Source organism: Equus asinus, chromosome 5, assembly GCF_041296235.1.
Source record: "Equus asinus isolate D_3611 breed Donkey chromosome 5, EquAss-T2T_v2, whole genome shotgun sequence".
NCBI classification, from domain to species: Eukaryota; Metazoa; Chordata; class Mammalia; order Perissodactyla; family Equidae; genus Equus; species Equus asinus.
In genome coordinates, this window is record NC_091794.1 from 14,652,333 (window position 1) to 14,669,124 (window position 16,792).

The window sequence follows — 16,792 nt, forward strand, 5'->3', positions numbered from 1 at the left end:
TCCTCACCCCTGCTCCTGTCTGGAATGTGTGCTCTGCTCCCGGTTCACGCAGTGGGAGCCATTTTCAAGGACACAGCCTCAGAGAGTAATGTGTTGTTGAGACCACCTGGATGACATAGGTAACTGAACCCAGGTAAGGCCTCTCTATAAACTTTTAAGATTCTGGTGGTGCATGTGGAGATCTACTTATCTTGTGTCTGCCCAAGACAAGCCTGATAAGTAAGTATTCTTAGTAAACCTGCCACCCAGCAATCTAGAGTGGTCTGCCTCTTTCTTTGGTCTCTCTTTGCCCTTTGTATATGGTGACTGGTTTCAGATTTTACCCAGGAAAATTTACTCCTGAGTTTGCTAACCAAAAATTATTTATGTAAGGAAATGATGAACTTTTTCTGAGAATTAATTAGAGCTTGGCACAAATGAGGTAATGTCTTAGCCGATTTTGATAAACTAAGCTTATGTATAAACAGGGTTTTGTGAAATACTGTGATATGTTCAAGATATTTTCTATAGTTCACTGTAGTGGGTGTTGGGGCAATATCTTTGGTCTTGATAGATAAGAAGACTGTATATCTTAAGGAAACTGAAGAGTAAATATAGTGGGAATTAATGTAGAAAGACTAGGTTGTTGAGGAAGATGTGGTTTAAAAACAAGTTCTCAAAAGTTGAATGATTCTGGATTACAAGGATGTCCAGTGTATAGCCAATAGAGTTGATCGGAAAGTGAAATAGAAGAAAATCTTAAACTTTTTTTTATCAAATTTCAACCAACATGCACACACACGCAAATATTAGATTTCCAAATCAATTGATTTTTGCATATATATCAAGCCATGAGACCACAACCCGGACAAAGTTACAGCATATTTCCAGCAACACAGAATATCTCCTATACCTTTTTCCAGTCAATATCCCTTCCCCTCGAATTACCATTATTTGGATTTCTATCACTCTTGAATAGTCTGCCTGTTTTTGCATTTCATATTAATAGGACCAAACACTACATGCTCTTTGTGCTTGAGTTTTCATTCATTATTATTATTATTAAGAAACATTTTTAATGTATATAGAATACTGCTAGTAATACACTTACAGAAAGCTACAAGATTTTCAAAGTTGTCTCAGAGAACACTATATAAGGTGATGGTCCTGACGGTCCTGACAGTCCTGTGTGGTAGGGAGGGTAGAGATTATAACCACTATTATATAGATGATGAAACTGAGGCACAGAAAGAATAAGCATCTTCCCCAAGGTCACACGGCTCTGAGTTCTAATTCATCTTTTAGTTTTCCTACTTTCCTACTACAATGTGAGATCATTGTGGGAAGGAGAATCTTCCATGAAAGGCCTTAGAGTGTTGGAATGGGAAGGAAGTTGGTACATGCAAACACAGCACCAGTGTCAAAATCGTTTGCCTTTTCCCCAAGCTGTTTCTTTCTCTGAATCACTGCATATTTGTCAAATAGGGCTGGAATTTCCCTACCTGCTATTTGAGACTCCCATTTACCGTAGTGTAGCAGTAAGTCTTGGCATCAAATCCTTTTGTACAAGTTCTGTGTGGATTTGGGATGCTCCACTAGGCACAATACTAACTTGGTAGTTATGGACATTTGGTGATATAGTTAATAATGTGAATGTTAGTCACCTGGTCCTTATATTTTTATATATAAAGAGAGATCAACAGGAAATAGGCTTTATAGAGCTGCAGGTTGTTCAATAATTGACCTAATGAACATGAAAATAAGTGGTTATGCAGAGTTTAGGGAAACTGAAAATAGTGTGTGCATTTTACACATTCAGATGTTATGCAATTCTTATTTTAATTTAGTTACTCATTTAAGTTGTGCTTGGATTAAAGATGGTAAGTGACACGTCTAAAAGGAAGGAAAAAATTCAATCATAGTATTGTGACGTAAGGAAAAATGTGGTTATTAAAGCATGTTAAATTTTAACTGAAAAATAGTTGACTATTTCCCTGAAATAATTATACCACTCTAACTATTTAAAAGTAAACTTTTAAATGACATAATCAAACCCCCGATTGTGGTTTGTGCTGTATGAGGTATTGAAAGAACTTTACAGACCACTAAAATTGTTGGCAATATTTCTAATATAAAACATCTGTAAATTCACATCATATATACAATTGCACACCAGTAATCTAAGGAAATGAAACTTTCTCCTTCAGATTCCAAACACCTGAGTTCTTATCCATAGTAGTAATTTATTTAGGCTCTCTCAATGTTTAATATCAGTAAAGATACACAAAATACAGTAGTGTTTCCAGGGTTCTTCTCTTTCATATTACATAGCTTTTGGGTAAAAGAAAATCTTTTTTTAAAAAAAACTTTCTTTTTATGGATAATTTCAAGCATATATGAAAATAGGATAATACAATGAACCTAATGTACCTATCATCCAGCTCCAACAATGATAAACTCATGGTTTATCCTATTTCATATACTCCCTCAGCCCCTCCTCACCCCAATTATTGTTATTTTATTATTTTTATTGAAGTCATAATCATATAACATTGTGAAATTTCAGTTGTACATTATTACTTGTCTGTCACCATATAAGTGCTCCCCTTCGCTCCCTGTGCCCACACCTCAACTCCCTTCCCCCTGGTAATCACTAAACTATTCTCTTTGTCCGTGTGTTTATCTTCCACATATGAATGAAATCATACAGTATTTGTCTTTCTCTGTCTGGCTTATTTCACTTAACATAATACCCTCAAGGTCCATCCATGTTGTTGTGAATGGGACGATTGTATCTTTTTTATGGCTGAGTAGTATTCTATTATGTATATACACCGCATCTTCTTTATGCAATCATCAGTCAGTGGGAGTTGGGTTGCTTCCACATCTTAGCTATTGTGAATAATGCTGTGACAAACATAGAGGTGCATAAGTCTCCTTGCATTGTTGATTTCAAGTTCTTTGGGTAAATATCCAGTAGTGGGGTAGCTGGGTCATATGGTATTTCTATTTTTAATTTTTTGAGAAATCTCCATACTGTTTTCCATAATGGCTGTGCCAGTTTGCATTCCCACCAGCAGTGAACGAGGGTTCCCTTTTCTCTGCAATCTCTCCAGAATTTGCTATTTTTTGTCTTGGTGATTATAGCCATTCTAACTGGTGTAAGGTGATATCTCATTGTAGTTTTGATTTGCATTTCCCTAATGATTAGTGATGTTGAATTCACTCATTATTTTGTGAGATTCATCCACAGCATAGTTTTCTTCTTTCTTTTTTATTGCTGTGTAGTATTTAATTTTATGACTATTACTACAATTTATTTATCCATTCTAGAGTTGATAGACATTTGAATTGTTTTTAGTTTTGGCAACCGCAAATAAGTCTTCTGTGACATTTTCGTATATGCCTTTTGATGGATATATTCATTTTTTCTCTTGGGTGTATATCTAGGACTTAATTAGTGGGTGAAAGGGCATGCAGAATACAACTGTAATAGATATTGCCAAAATGATTGTACTAATGTAAACTCTCACTAATTCACCAATATACTTGCCAAAATGCTTGATATTGACAATTTAAAAAAAATTTTAGTGCTTCTGTTGGATGTTTGGTATTATTGTATTTGTAGATTTCATTTTCATTTAACTCAAGAATAACGATGTTGAACACCCATCTTTTCACGCGTATATTGACCATTTGAATATTCTCATTTGTGAAGTGCCTGTTTAAGTCTATTGCCGATTGTTAAAAATTGAATTATGTGAGACTTCCATTACCAAGAAGATGGAATCTATATACTTTTTCCTATCCCTCCCAGTAAGTAAAGCTAAAAGCCCTGGATATTATATGTAAAATAAAACTAAGAAGACTCTGAAAGATGAAGAGAAGGAAGACCAGATAGGGACCTTGAGACCTGAGTAACTACACAATGATGAGTTCCTTGAGTTTTCTTTTTGCCTCATGTATCTCAGACTGGCTATTAGAGAAACTGGAAACCTGGAAACACCAATTAATACAGATTTTTAAAAGACCCAGGAAAAGCCTATTCTCTCTAACCGAAAGACCAGGAAAGGGTAGCCTAGCAAGATAGAAAACTTATCAATGACTGCTTTACTCCAGCCAAAAACTACAGGAAAACTTTCACTTCCCCCTCTGTCAAAGACAAATATACACAGCAAAAGCTGAGCAGGAAGACCAGGCTTCACTCCTGCTCTTACCTGGAAATGTTTAGTTTCTCCTTCATTTTGGAGGAATAGTTTTGCTAAATACAGAATGCTTTGTTAACATGTTTTTTTTTCCTTTTAGCACTTTTAATATGCCTTCTCACCTCTGTGGTTTTTGATGAAGAATTAGTTGTTAGTGTTCTTGAAACTCCTTTGTGCCTGTGAGTCACCCTCTCTTGCTGCTTTCAAGATTTTCTTCGTCTTTGACGGTTTGATCATGATGTGTTTATGTGTGGATCTGTTTGTATTTATTCTACATAGAGTTTGCTGATCATCTTGGATATGTAGGCTAATGGTTTTCATCAAATTTGGCAAGTTTTCAGCCATATTTCTTCAAATAGTCTTTCTGTCCCCTTTCCATCTCCACTCTACTTCTGGGACTCTCATTATGACTATGGTGCACTGATAGTGTCCCACGGGTCTCTGAAGTTCTGCTCATTCTTCTTCATTCTTTTTTTTCCTGTTCCTCAGGCTGGATAGCCTCAACTGATCTATCTTCAGCTTCACTGATTCTCTTTTCTGCCAGCTCGAATCTGTTGTTGAGCCCCACTAGTGAATTTTTCATTTCAGTTATTGTACTTTAGTCCAGAATTTCTATTCATTCCTTTTTATGATTTTTATCTCTTTATTGATATTTTATATTTGGTGAGACATCATTCTCATACTTTCCTTTAATTCTTTAGACATGGTTTCCTTTAGAGCACTTTACTGCGGTTGTAGTCACCCTTTAAAGTTTCAATGCTTGCGTTCACATCTTTATGACTCACAAGTGTTCCATGACACACCCATCTGGGTGAGAAGTGTGGAATAGGTTGTCAAGAGACCAAAGAAAAGATCAGAGACTGCAAATGAGACATATGGGTTTATTGGGGGTGTTACTTACAGGGAAGGTCCAGTGGTGGCTGGCTGGACAGGTAATTTCTATCAGTTACTGCCACTGGACTTTCCCTGTAAGTAACTCCTAAATAAACCCATATGTCTCATTCACTGTCTCTGGGTCTTTTCTTTGGTCTCTGGGCAACCTGTCCCACACTGCATGTGGTGGAACACTTGGCAAGCCAACCAGGAGACCAAAGAAAATCATGTGAGTGCCGAGACTTTGGGGCATGGGAAGGGGAAATCCACAGGGGTAATTCCGGGTTGGCTGGTTTCTTCACTGTGGGGGCCAGTTGCCACCCATCTTGATAGATGGGGCCCACTGCATGGGTAAAGGGATGCTCCCCAAATGCCAAAAGGCCTAGGGGAAAGTCCTGGGCATGGGAGAAGCCCAGGCCATTGCTACAGCCATGGGGTAGCCCCTCCCCACTGTAGGATGGCTTGCAACGAAGGTAGGAGAAGTCTTGGGCAGGAGAAACAATGAGAGAGAAATCAGAAGCCTGGGCAGTAGCTGCTGCAGTGGGATGGTCCTTCCCTGCCACTGTTCAATTAGCAACAGAAGCCAAAATGGAAGCTAAGGCAAAGGTAAGGCAGCTACAGGAAAAGTTAAGACTCGAAAGGGTACACGGCTGGTTCAAGCTAAAACTACTGAGGCTCTGTCAACATGCCTATGGGAGTCTGAGGAAAGGACAGAGGTCTGACCAGCCCCGACTGGCAGGGGTAGATCCCATGGACACATCTCCCCCAGTTCGGCATGTGCATTCCATCGTGAGGGATTATATTGCCACAGAACTGGTGGAATTGTGGAACAAGTAAACTAGATAGATGTGAAAAGGTTGAAAATTTGTTGGGGGGAACCTTTTTAACAATAATTATGTGTTATGCTGTATGTCCTTAAAACAACCTAAGATGATAGCTAACTGCTTTATGTTTTTTTATATTTTTTTTATTTTTTGAGGAAGATTAGCCCTCAGCTAACTGCTGCCAATTCTCCTCTTTTTGCTGAGGAAGACTGGCCCTGAGCTAACATCCATGCCCATCTTCCTCTACTTTATATGTGGGACATCTGCCACTGCATGGCGTGCCAAGCGGTGCCATGTCCACACCCAGGATCCTAACTGATGAACCCTGGGCCGCAGAGAAGAATAACGTGTGAACTTAACCGCTGGGCCACCAGGCCGGCCCTGATAGCTAATTGCTTTAATGTCACATGAAGTTTCTGTGAGGAATCTAAACATAATTGTTGGGAACAAATGATTTAAATAAAAATGGGTAAGAGTTTTCAGGTACAATATGTTTTATGGTCTAAACACTTGAAAAACAGCTTCCAACATCTTTTTGGTAAATTGAAACCTTAGAGTTTTGCTAAATTAAGTTAAATGATAAAAATTCATTGAGTTTCTAGGTCACTTTCCAAAGAAGATAAAATAGAAATTGATTACTAAGCCTAGATTTGTCTGCCTTTGGTTTCTTATCTCAAAGAAACTAAAAGATGCTTGAGTTAATTGATAAACATGTTTTGTGCATGCTGAGAAATTTTCTATGAGAAAACATATATTTCTAAAAAGTCTGTATATAAGGAAAGTAAAATGTATGTTTTCAGTAAAAAAGCTATAAAGAATAGAAACATTTTTTTCATTTTGTTAAAAGAAATAAATTTGTCTTAAAGTACTAACAAAAAGGCATGGAACAAAATCTGAATTTTAAAAACAAGTAACAAAAGTTTTGTGGAAGACAAACCCTAAAGAGTTTTGTGTTTGGCCAAAGTAGCTGAGATTAAAATAAATAAGTTTCAATATCAAAAGTAAGGCGGTCACAAGAAGACTGGCTCCAGTACATGCACAGGAGCAAAGACAGGCCAGGAGCATGTCTGGTCGGGGACAAAAAGTGCCTGTGGGGGCAGGGACAATGCGGTGAAAGCATGGTCCAGCCACTGGCACCAGTGGGAGCAGCGGGTGGCTGGGACTCCCTGCCCCTCTCCCCTCTCTGGTGTTGGCCCCACTGAGGCTGAGCAAAGCGCAGAGAGAACTGTCTGCCCAACAACTACCGCAGCCCGGGAACAGCAAGCACCCCTTAGGGGAAAAAAAGTGATAAACAACCTAACACTGCTCTGGTGGCTTTAAGAGCAGGCCCAGTGACAGCCTGAGAACACCCTAGCCCCCTCCACTAGGGGGAGAGCCAAAGGACCTCGACCTATCCCTGCAGCTCTCTGAGGATGGCTTGGGTATTGGGGAACTGGAGGCCACATGTGGAAATAACAGTTTATTGGTCTACAAGGGCAAGAGGCATTTAGCTGTGGGGGGTAGAAATGAGCAAAATGACTTCCATTACTTTTCACTGCACCCTGCAGCAATGCTTCTATAACACCACCCGAAGGACAAAACCCCCTGATGTTGCCTTGTTTCGTTATATCCACGATGCCATGTTAACCTCGAGTCTTCTTCAGACCTTCGAGAAGCCTCCCACTCGCTCCTCACCCACCCATGCCATTGAGGATGGGTGGTGAACAACAGCAAAGTACAAAGTATCTGGGACTGGGGGACCACCAAGCAGGAGGCCCTGACCCAAGCCAAAATAACAGTAACAAATCCAGTCCTTGGGTGTTTTAACACAAGGACAACCGTGTGAATTGGACAATTCCAGTTACCCAGAGGGATTCAGATGGGCTCTCTGGCAGAGGCAAAGCAATAAACCCCAATTGTGGAAAGGGGCTCACCCTGTGGATGGCACAATGGGCACAACAAAAGTGAACTATTAATGGCCGCCCGTTGTCGGGGGCAGAACTCTGGGATGATACCTGGCAGCGGGTCTGGGGAATGACGATAACAGCATACCATGTGTCTGCACATCAGGCGACAAAGCCACCAGGGAACCAACAAGCAGACGAGTTAGCTCAGATCTGTCTCCTAGAATAAGCGTCAGCCAAAAGAATGGCAAAGTGACTACACAAGAAGACTGGACACAAAGGACAAAGGACCCTATGGGCTGTTGCCAAGGCCTGGGGCCTCCCCCTGTGCTATGCTGTGCCATGCAGGTCTGTCAGGTGTGACCCTCCTCTTCCTTACAGAACCCTGGGCCATTCCCCGGCACACAGGCCAAATTGCCGGAAATAACCAGCCTGCTCAGTGCCAGAAGATGGACTACACTGGGCCCTTGCCTCTTTCTGATGGCTGCCAGTATGGTCTCACTTGTGTAGACACGTCTACAGGACTGCTGCAGGCTTACCCCAGCAGGAGGACCACACAGAAGACCACAAAAAGAGGCCTGGAACACCTCTCTTCTGTGTATGGTGTTCCCATGGACATCAACAGTGACCAAGGTACACATTTTACTGGCCACCGTGTACAGACATGGGCTGATCAGATGGACATACATTGGCATTTTCACCTGCCATACAACTCCACAGCCACAGGGCTGATGGAACAAATAAACAGCTTGCTGAAACAACAACTGAGGACAGAAGACAGGGCCCTAGCCCCCTGGATGAGATGCCTGACAACTGCAGTATGTCAACTAAATAAGCATGAGAGGCACACCCGACCCAGTGCATATCAGATGTTGACACAAAGACCTGATATAATAGTACATCTATAAACAAGGGCTAATTAAAGAGAGAAACTACAACCACAGGTGGACACTCAGAACAACTTGCTTTGGTCTCTGCTGCAGAACTCACGGTGATAACAGTCCTGGGCTTGGCTAACCCAGCTGCTTTCTCTTGGGAGAGTTAGCACAAAAACCTTGAAGTCTGAGGGAACACGGAGGCCCCCGGGCGTGGTTGGGGCGGGGGCGAGTTGGCGGGGAGTGGCGGGGTGGGGCCTCTGGTCCTTGGAATGCAGGTCATACAGGGACACTTTCCCTTGGCAAGCACACAGCCTTTGTTCCTCCGCCTACTTAAGCAAGCTTCTCTTGGGCGGCAGTGGCGGGTGCGCATTTCCTGTCCAGCCAACCGCCACTGGACCTTCCTTATAAGTAACTCCAACAAATCCATATGTCTCATTCACTGTCTCCAGGTTTTTCCTTTGGTCTTTCAGCAACCTATCCCTCACTGCTCACCCAGCTGGGCCTGTGGCGGAACACAAGAAAACAATCAGCGACTAGGTGTTCACCTCAGGAGAATTTCATAGAAACAGCAGAATTTCCAACATAGCAACAGTGCTACTGACTGACTCAGTGGCTGCTGGGCCTCTAATCCTAATACCTCTTTATTCACAATGACCCCTCCCCCTGTCTCAGGTGTGGCTCCCAACACCAGAGGCAATAGATTCATCAGATCAGTTTCCTTTGCTCTTTGGGAACTGAGTTTTCTCTGCCTCATTGACAGAATCAACAGCTCTCAGATGGGTAGTGGGCTTAGCCTGTGGGCTTACGAGGCCAGAATTTAGATAGAGGGAAGGTTCGTCTCAAGAAAAGAGGAAAGAAGGACCTCCGCACTTAGAGCCATAGGAAAGAGATGAATACTCATGTATGGGGGATGGGCGGTGGAGGTGTGACCATTCATGCCAATGGAGGCTTCTGTTACCTCTGAGACAGAAGCTGAGGGAGAAGTTATGAGAGGGGAAGGTAATTTTTTATAGGGATTTATGAGTGAGAAAAAGGGGAAAGAAAAGACTTACTGCCCAAAATGTGTCCCTGTGTGGGCACACGTTATTGTGTGCACGTTTGTTGGGGGGAGGGTGCAGGGGGTTATGTGTGTGTGTGTGTGAAGTGGAGGCTGGTGAAGGATCTCAGTCCTGAGAAGTCAAGCCCAACTCACTTCTCTGGGGATGGGATTTGCCCCAAGTCCTAGCCCTGGCTTCAATCCCCACCCCTGGTCTGTTTGGCTAGTTAAATATAGTTCCGGGAGATTCTTTGTAAAGATCGCTATCCCTAACTTGTAAGACAGAACATTTAGCCCAGAAGACATCAATCTTTAAGCCAGCAATAGCAGACATGTAGGGGGGAAAATCCTCACTTTCAAATGGATTGTTTATGTTAAAGTATTCTTTGCCCTGGTAGTAAATGAACAATGGTTTTCCAGAATCCCGCAGGAGGAAGACACTGTGGAGAAGCTGGATGAGTTTGTGTGCATGAAATGCCAAGAGGCAGGTGGCTGGGTTGGAATTTAAAAGAGAAAAGTAGAAACAGAAAGCACCAGACAAGGAGTGCTTTCCCTCTTCATAAAGTACTAGTATGCAGGGAGAGTTTAAGAGAAAACGCAAGTGATCTTACCCATTGTGGATAGACTGGTTTCATGTCTGTTATGTCTGTAAATAAAACGGCATGAAATACTGGGAAAGGTTGAAACGACCCAAAGAAGAGCTAATTAAATTTTCTTGCAAGTCAGCAGGTTAAGTTTTGAGAGCCTGTGTTTGAATCATGTGACAGCTACAGAACAGCCAGCAGATATGTTTAAGAAAATTGTATAAATAAATCTAAGATTCTGAATAGACTTGGAGGTTAGACAGACAAGGAAGTTAAAAAATATGGCAAGGTGAAGAAATTGTTTTAATGGACCCCAGTTAATGAGTAACATTTTGGCGGGAAAGGCAAAAGACCTGGTAAACTTTTCCTTTCAGTGCTGGAGTTTAGTTAGAAAAAGAAATACTCCAGTATTAGTGAAGATTTTTGTCATCAAATTTCATGGGCTTTCCACTCCATCCCATTCTCCAGCTGCTCATGCTTCCCATCTGGGTACAAGGATTAGGTAATTCTTCACTTTTTCTCTCAAATGCATTTGGCTGGAAATCAGTGGCAGATAAATATCAGGCTGTGGTCTTTTTACTTTCATAAAGTTAGGTGAACTGAACATTATGTTTGGGTCTGCATGTCAATCACGTAACTATCCAAGTTGTTGGTTGCAAGCAAACTGTTTCAGTTGAGCATATTTGAAAGTGACTTAGTAAACAGAGAATGAAAGAAAGGTCAGGAGCAGGGCTTCTGAAGTGAGGGCGGGTAGCTCAACCCAGGGAAACCACAAACATGCTGGAAACAAAGGAGCTCTTTGCGAGTTAGTTGGTCAGTTGGTTCGTTTAGTTAGTTTGCTTTGCAGTAGTTTTTGCAGCCAATTTCCTTTTTGAGTTTGACTGGTTTTGAGGTTTTCCTGGTCATCAGGAAGTTTTTCATTTTATGTTGTGTAATCTGTTAATTGTTTCCTTTGTGGGTTCTCTTATCTTTACAAACTGGTATACACTTGAGACACATTAAGGATTTATTAAATATTTAAGTCCTGTTATTTTCTAGTTGTTTAAAATTATTTGATTAAGGATATTTAACTTGAATCCATCTAAAATCAGTTTAGTTCACGGTAAGGGCAACAACTAATGTTCTATAGGAATTCAGCAGAGGAAAAAAAACTATGATACCTTCTAGGTAAGGAGTTTTTTAATCTTTGCATTTAAGTAAAACTGACATACAGGAATGTGTACAAGCATACTATACAGTTATATTAATTTTCATAGTGATCACACCAATATATCCAGCACAGATCAAGAACAGAACATTCACAGCCTCCCAAGGCCTTATTCATGCACCCTTCCTTTTACTTTCCTCTCCTAAGAGTACCACTTCCTAATGTCTGTATCGGTTGTTTTTATCTGCTGTTCTTTATATAAATATATGCATAATATTTATATGTATAGAATTTGTATATAGTATTTGTATATAATATAATTTATATATAATATATGTATAATATTTATATAATAAAATATATATAACTTTTATATATAAATGAAATAAGTTAGCATTTATGCATTTGTTTCTGGTTTCCTTGGCTCAACAATATTTTGGTGAGCATTATGCGTATTGCTGAGAGTAGATGTAGTTCAGGAAATCTCATCGCTCTATAACATTCCATTGTGTAAATACTATAATTTATTTACCAATTCTTCTATTGATTTGCATTTGGGTAATTTCTTGCTTTTGACTATTACAAATAGTGCTTCTATGAGCATCCTTGTACATGTGTTTTGGAGAACATATATATGCATTTCTATTAGAAGTATACCCAGGAATAGATTTGCTGGTCATAGCATATGCCTATGTTCAGCTTTAAGATACAGCCAAGGGGTCTTCAAATTTACAGTCCCATCAGAGTGTGTGTGAACTGTGTTTTCTATACATCCTCACTAAACTTGGTATTGTCTGTCTTTCATGTTAATCATTAATCAGTCCAGGTTTTAATGTGTATTTCCTTGATGACTAAAGAAGTTGAGCATCTTAAATATGTTTATTGGCCATTTAGACATTCTCTTTTGTGATGTGCATATTCAAATATTTTGCTCAATTTTCTATTGAGTTACCTGTTTTTGTCTTATTGATTTGTGAAATTATGTATATATTAAAATACAAGTCCTTTGCCATATATATGTATAGCAAATATCTTCTCTCACTCTGTGGATTGCCTTTTACTTCTGAAGATGTATCTTTTCATAGACTGAAGTTATTAAATCTTAAAATAGACCAATTTTTCACTTCTGGTTCTTTATCATTTCATATTCCTAAGAAAGGAATAAAGTATCAAATAACTGTTGGTGTGTGTCCTATTTAATAAATCATTTGCTATTCCAGCCAAATAGATGTTATATGATACTTTATTTTATTTTTTATTTATTTTTCCATTAAGCTTTGCACTTCTCTTTTTTAAGTTAAATTTAGGGTTTTTTTGTTGAGGTAACATTGGTTTGTAACATTACATAAATTTCAGGTGTACATCACTATAATTTGATTTCTGTGTAGGTTATGTTGTTTCACCACCAAAAGACCAATTACCACCCATCACCATAGACATGTGCCCAGTCACCTCTTTCACCCTCCTCCCTCCCCCATTTCCCTCTGGTAACCACTAATCTAATCCCTGTATCTATGCGTTTGCTTGTTATTGGTTTTATCTTCTATTTATGAGTGAGATCATATGGTATTTGACTTTCTCCATATGACTTATTTCACTTAGCATAACAGCCTCAAGGTCCATTCATGTTGTTGCAAATGGCAAGATTTCATCTTTTTTATGGCTGAGTAGTATTCCATTGTGTATATATACCATATCTTCTTTATGCATTCATTGGTTGATGGGCACTTACATTGTTTCCAAGTCTTGGCTATTGTGAATAATGCTGCAAGAGGGGTGCATGTATCTTTATGCATTCATGTTCTTTGGATAAGTACTCAGCAGAGGCATAGCTGGAACATATGGTAGCTCTATTCTTAATTTTTTGAGGCTTCTCCATACTGTTTTCCATAGTGGCTGCACCAGTTTGCATTCCCACCGGCAGTGTATGAGAGTCCCCTTTTCTCCACATCCTCTTCAACACTTATTGTCCCTGTCTTGTTAGTTACAGACATTCTGATGGGCATGAGGTGATATCTCGTTATAGTTTTGATTTACATTTCCCTGACAATTAGTGATGTTAAACATCTTTTCATGTGCCTGTTGGCCATCTGTATATCTTATTTGGAAAAATGTCTGTTTCAGATCTTTTCCCCGTTTTTTAACTGGGTTGTTTGTTTTTTGTTGTTGAGATACATGACTTCTTTGTATATTTTGGATATTAATCCCTTATCAGATATATAGTTTGCAAATATCTTCTCCCAATTGTTAGGTTGTCTTTTCATTTTCTTGATGGTTTCCTTTGCCTTGCAGAAGCTTTGTAGTCTGATGTAAGTCCCATTTCTTTATTTTTAATTTTGTTTCCCTTACCTGGTCAGACATGGTATATGAAAATATGCTGCTAAGAGCAATGTCAAAGAGTGTACTGCCTATGTTTTCTTCTAGGAATTTAGTGGCTTCAGGTCTTACATTCAAGTCTTTAATCCATTTTGAGTTAATTTTTGTGTGTAGTATAAGATAATGACCTACTTTCATTCTTTTGCATGTGGCTGTCCAGTTTTCCCAACATGATTTATTGAAAAGACTTTCCTTTCTCCATTGAATGTTCTTGGCTCCCTTGTAAAATATTCACTCCCCATAGATGTGTGAATTTATTTCTGAGTTCTCAGTTCTGTTCCCTTGATATGTGTGTCTGTTTTTGTGCCAGTACCATGCTGTTTTAATTAGTATTAAAAAGTTTTTAGTATATTTTGAAATCAGGAAGTGTGATACCTCCAGCTTTGTTCTTTTTTCACAGGCTTGCTTTGGCTATTTGGGGTCTTTTGTTGTTCCATATAAATTTTAGGATTCTTTGTTCTATTTCTGTGAAGGATGTCATTGGAACTTTGGTGGAGATTGCAGTGAATCTGTAGATTGCTTTAGGAAGCATGGACATTTTAACTATGTTAATTCTTCCAATCCAGCAGCACCAAATATCTTTCCATTTCTTTGTGTCATCTTCAATTTCTTTCAATAATGTCTTATAGTTTTCAGTGTACAGGTCTTTCACTTCTTTGGTTAAACTTATTCCTAGGTACTTTATTCTTCTTTGTTGCAATTGTAAGTGGGATAGAATTCTTAATTTCTCTTTCTGCTACTTTGTTGTTAGTGTATAGAAACAGGACGGAGTTTTATGTTGATTTGTATCCTGCAACTTTACTGTATTCATTTATTATTTCTATTATTTTTTGGTGGATTCTTTAGAATATTCTAAATATATATTTAGAATATTATATATGATATTATTATATTAAATAATATAAGCATATTATATATTTATAATAGAATAAATATATGTTTATTTCCATATGTAAAATCATGTCATCTGCAAAAAGTGACAGTTTCACTTTGTTCTTTCCAATTTGGATCCCTTTTATTTCTTTTTCTTGCCTGATTGCTCTGGCTAGGACTTCCAATACTATGCTAAATAAGAGTGGTGAAAGTGGGCATCGGTGTCTGGTTCCTGTTCTTAGACGGATAGCTTTCAGTTTTCCTCCATTGAGAATGATATTAGCTGTGGGTTTGTCATATATGGCCTTTATTATGTTGAGGTACTTTCCTTTTATACCCATTTTATTCAGAGTTTTTATCATAAATGGATGCTATATATTGTCAAATGCTTCCTCGTGTCTATTGAGATGATCACAATTTTTATTCTTCATTTTGTTATTGTGGTGTATCACATTGATTGATTTGTGGATGTTGAATCATCCCTGCATCCCTGGAATAAATTCCAATTGATCATAGTGCCTGATCTTTTTAATGTATTGTTGTATTCAATTTACTAGTATTTTGTTGAGGATTTTTGTATCAATGTTCATCAGTGATATTGGCCTATGGTTTTCTTTTTTTGTGTTGTTCTTGTCTGGTTTTGGTATGACAGTAATGTTGGCCTTGTAGAATGAGTTAGGAAGCTTCCCTTCCTCTTCAATTTTCTGGAAGAGTTTAAGAAGGACAGATATTATGTCTTTTTTAAACGTTTGGTAGAATTCACCAGGGAAGCCATCTGGTCCTGGACTTTTGTTTTTTGGGGGCTTTTGATTACTCTTTCAATCTCCTTACTGGTGATGGGTCTATTCAAATTCTCTATTTCATCTTATTCAGTTTTGGAAGATTGTATGATTCTAAGAATGTATCCATTTCATCTCTATTATCCAATTTATTGGCATATAGCTTTTTGTAGTATTCTCTTATAAACTTATGTATTTATGAGGTCTCCATAGTAATTTCTCCATAGTAAAATCATTTCTGATTTTATTTGCTTGAGCCTTCTCTCTTTTTTTCTTGGTGAGTCTAGTTTTATCTTTTCAAAGAACCAGCTCTTGGTTTCATTGATTTTTTTCTATTTTTTTAAATCTCTATTTCATTTGTTTCCACTCTGATTTTTATTATTTCCTTCCTTCTACTGATTTTGGGCTTTGTTCGTTCTTCTTTTTCTAGTTCCTTTAGGTGCACTGTTAGATGGTTTATTTGAGATTTTTCTTGTTTGTTGAAGTAGGCCTGTATTGCTATAGACTTCCCTCCTACTACCGCTTTTGCTGTGTCCCATCAATTTTGGCATGTCATATTTTCATTTTCATTTGTCTCCAGGTATTTTTTTATTTCTCCTTTGATTTCTTTGTTTACCCAATCATTGTTTAGTAGCATTTTGTTTAATCACCTCATATTTGTGGCTTTTCCAGTTTTCTTCTTGTATTTGACTTCTAGTTTCATACTGTTGTGGTCAGAAAAGATGCCTGGTATTATTTCAATCTTCTTAAATTTATTGAGACTTGTTTTATGGCCTAATATGTGATCAATCCTGGAGAATGTACCATGTGCATTTGAAAAGAATGTGTATTCTGCGGTTTTTGGATAGAATGTTCTGTATACATCTACTAAGTCCATCTGGTCTGATGTGTCATTTAAAGCCAATGTTTCCTTACTGATCTTCTGTTTTGATGATCTATTCATTGATGTAAGTGGAGTGTTAAAGTCCCCTACTATTATTGTGTTACTGTCTATTTCTCCTTTTATGTCTATTAATAATTGCTTTATATATTTAGGTGCTTGTATGTTGGGTGCATAGATATTTACAAGTGTTATATCCTCTTGTTGGATTGTTCCCTTTACATTATGTAGTGTCCTTCCTTGTCTCTTGTTGCAATTTTTGCTTTAAAGTCTACTTTGTCCAATATAAGTATTTCTACCCCAGCTTTATTTTCATTGCCATTTGCATGGATTGTCTTTTTCCATCCCATCACTTTCAGTTTGTGAGTGTCTTTAGGTCTGAAGTGTGTCTCTTGTATGCAGTATATATATAGGTCTTGTTGTTTTATCCAATTAGCCACACTACATCTTTTTTTTATTTTTATCTCTTAAAGAT

General features: G+C 38.5%; 1 protein-coding gene across 1 annotated transcript in view; it reads left to right on the forward strand.

Annotated features, from left to right (window-relative positions):
* Positions 1 to 16,792, forward strand: part of LOC106831806 (uncharacterized) — a 40,796-nt gene continuing 24,004 nt past the window's right edge. The window contains exon 1 of the mRNA XM_070508811.1: positions 1 to 133. The gene's annotated coding sequence lies outside the window, so the exon portion shown is untranslated. The remainder of the gene's footprint in view (positions 134 to 16,792) is intronic.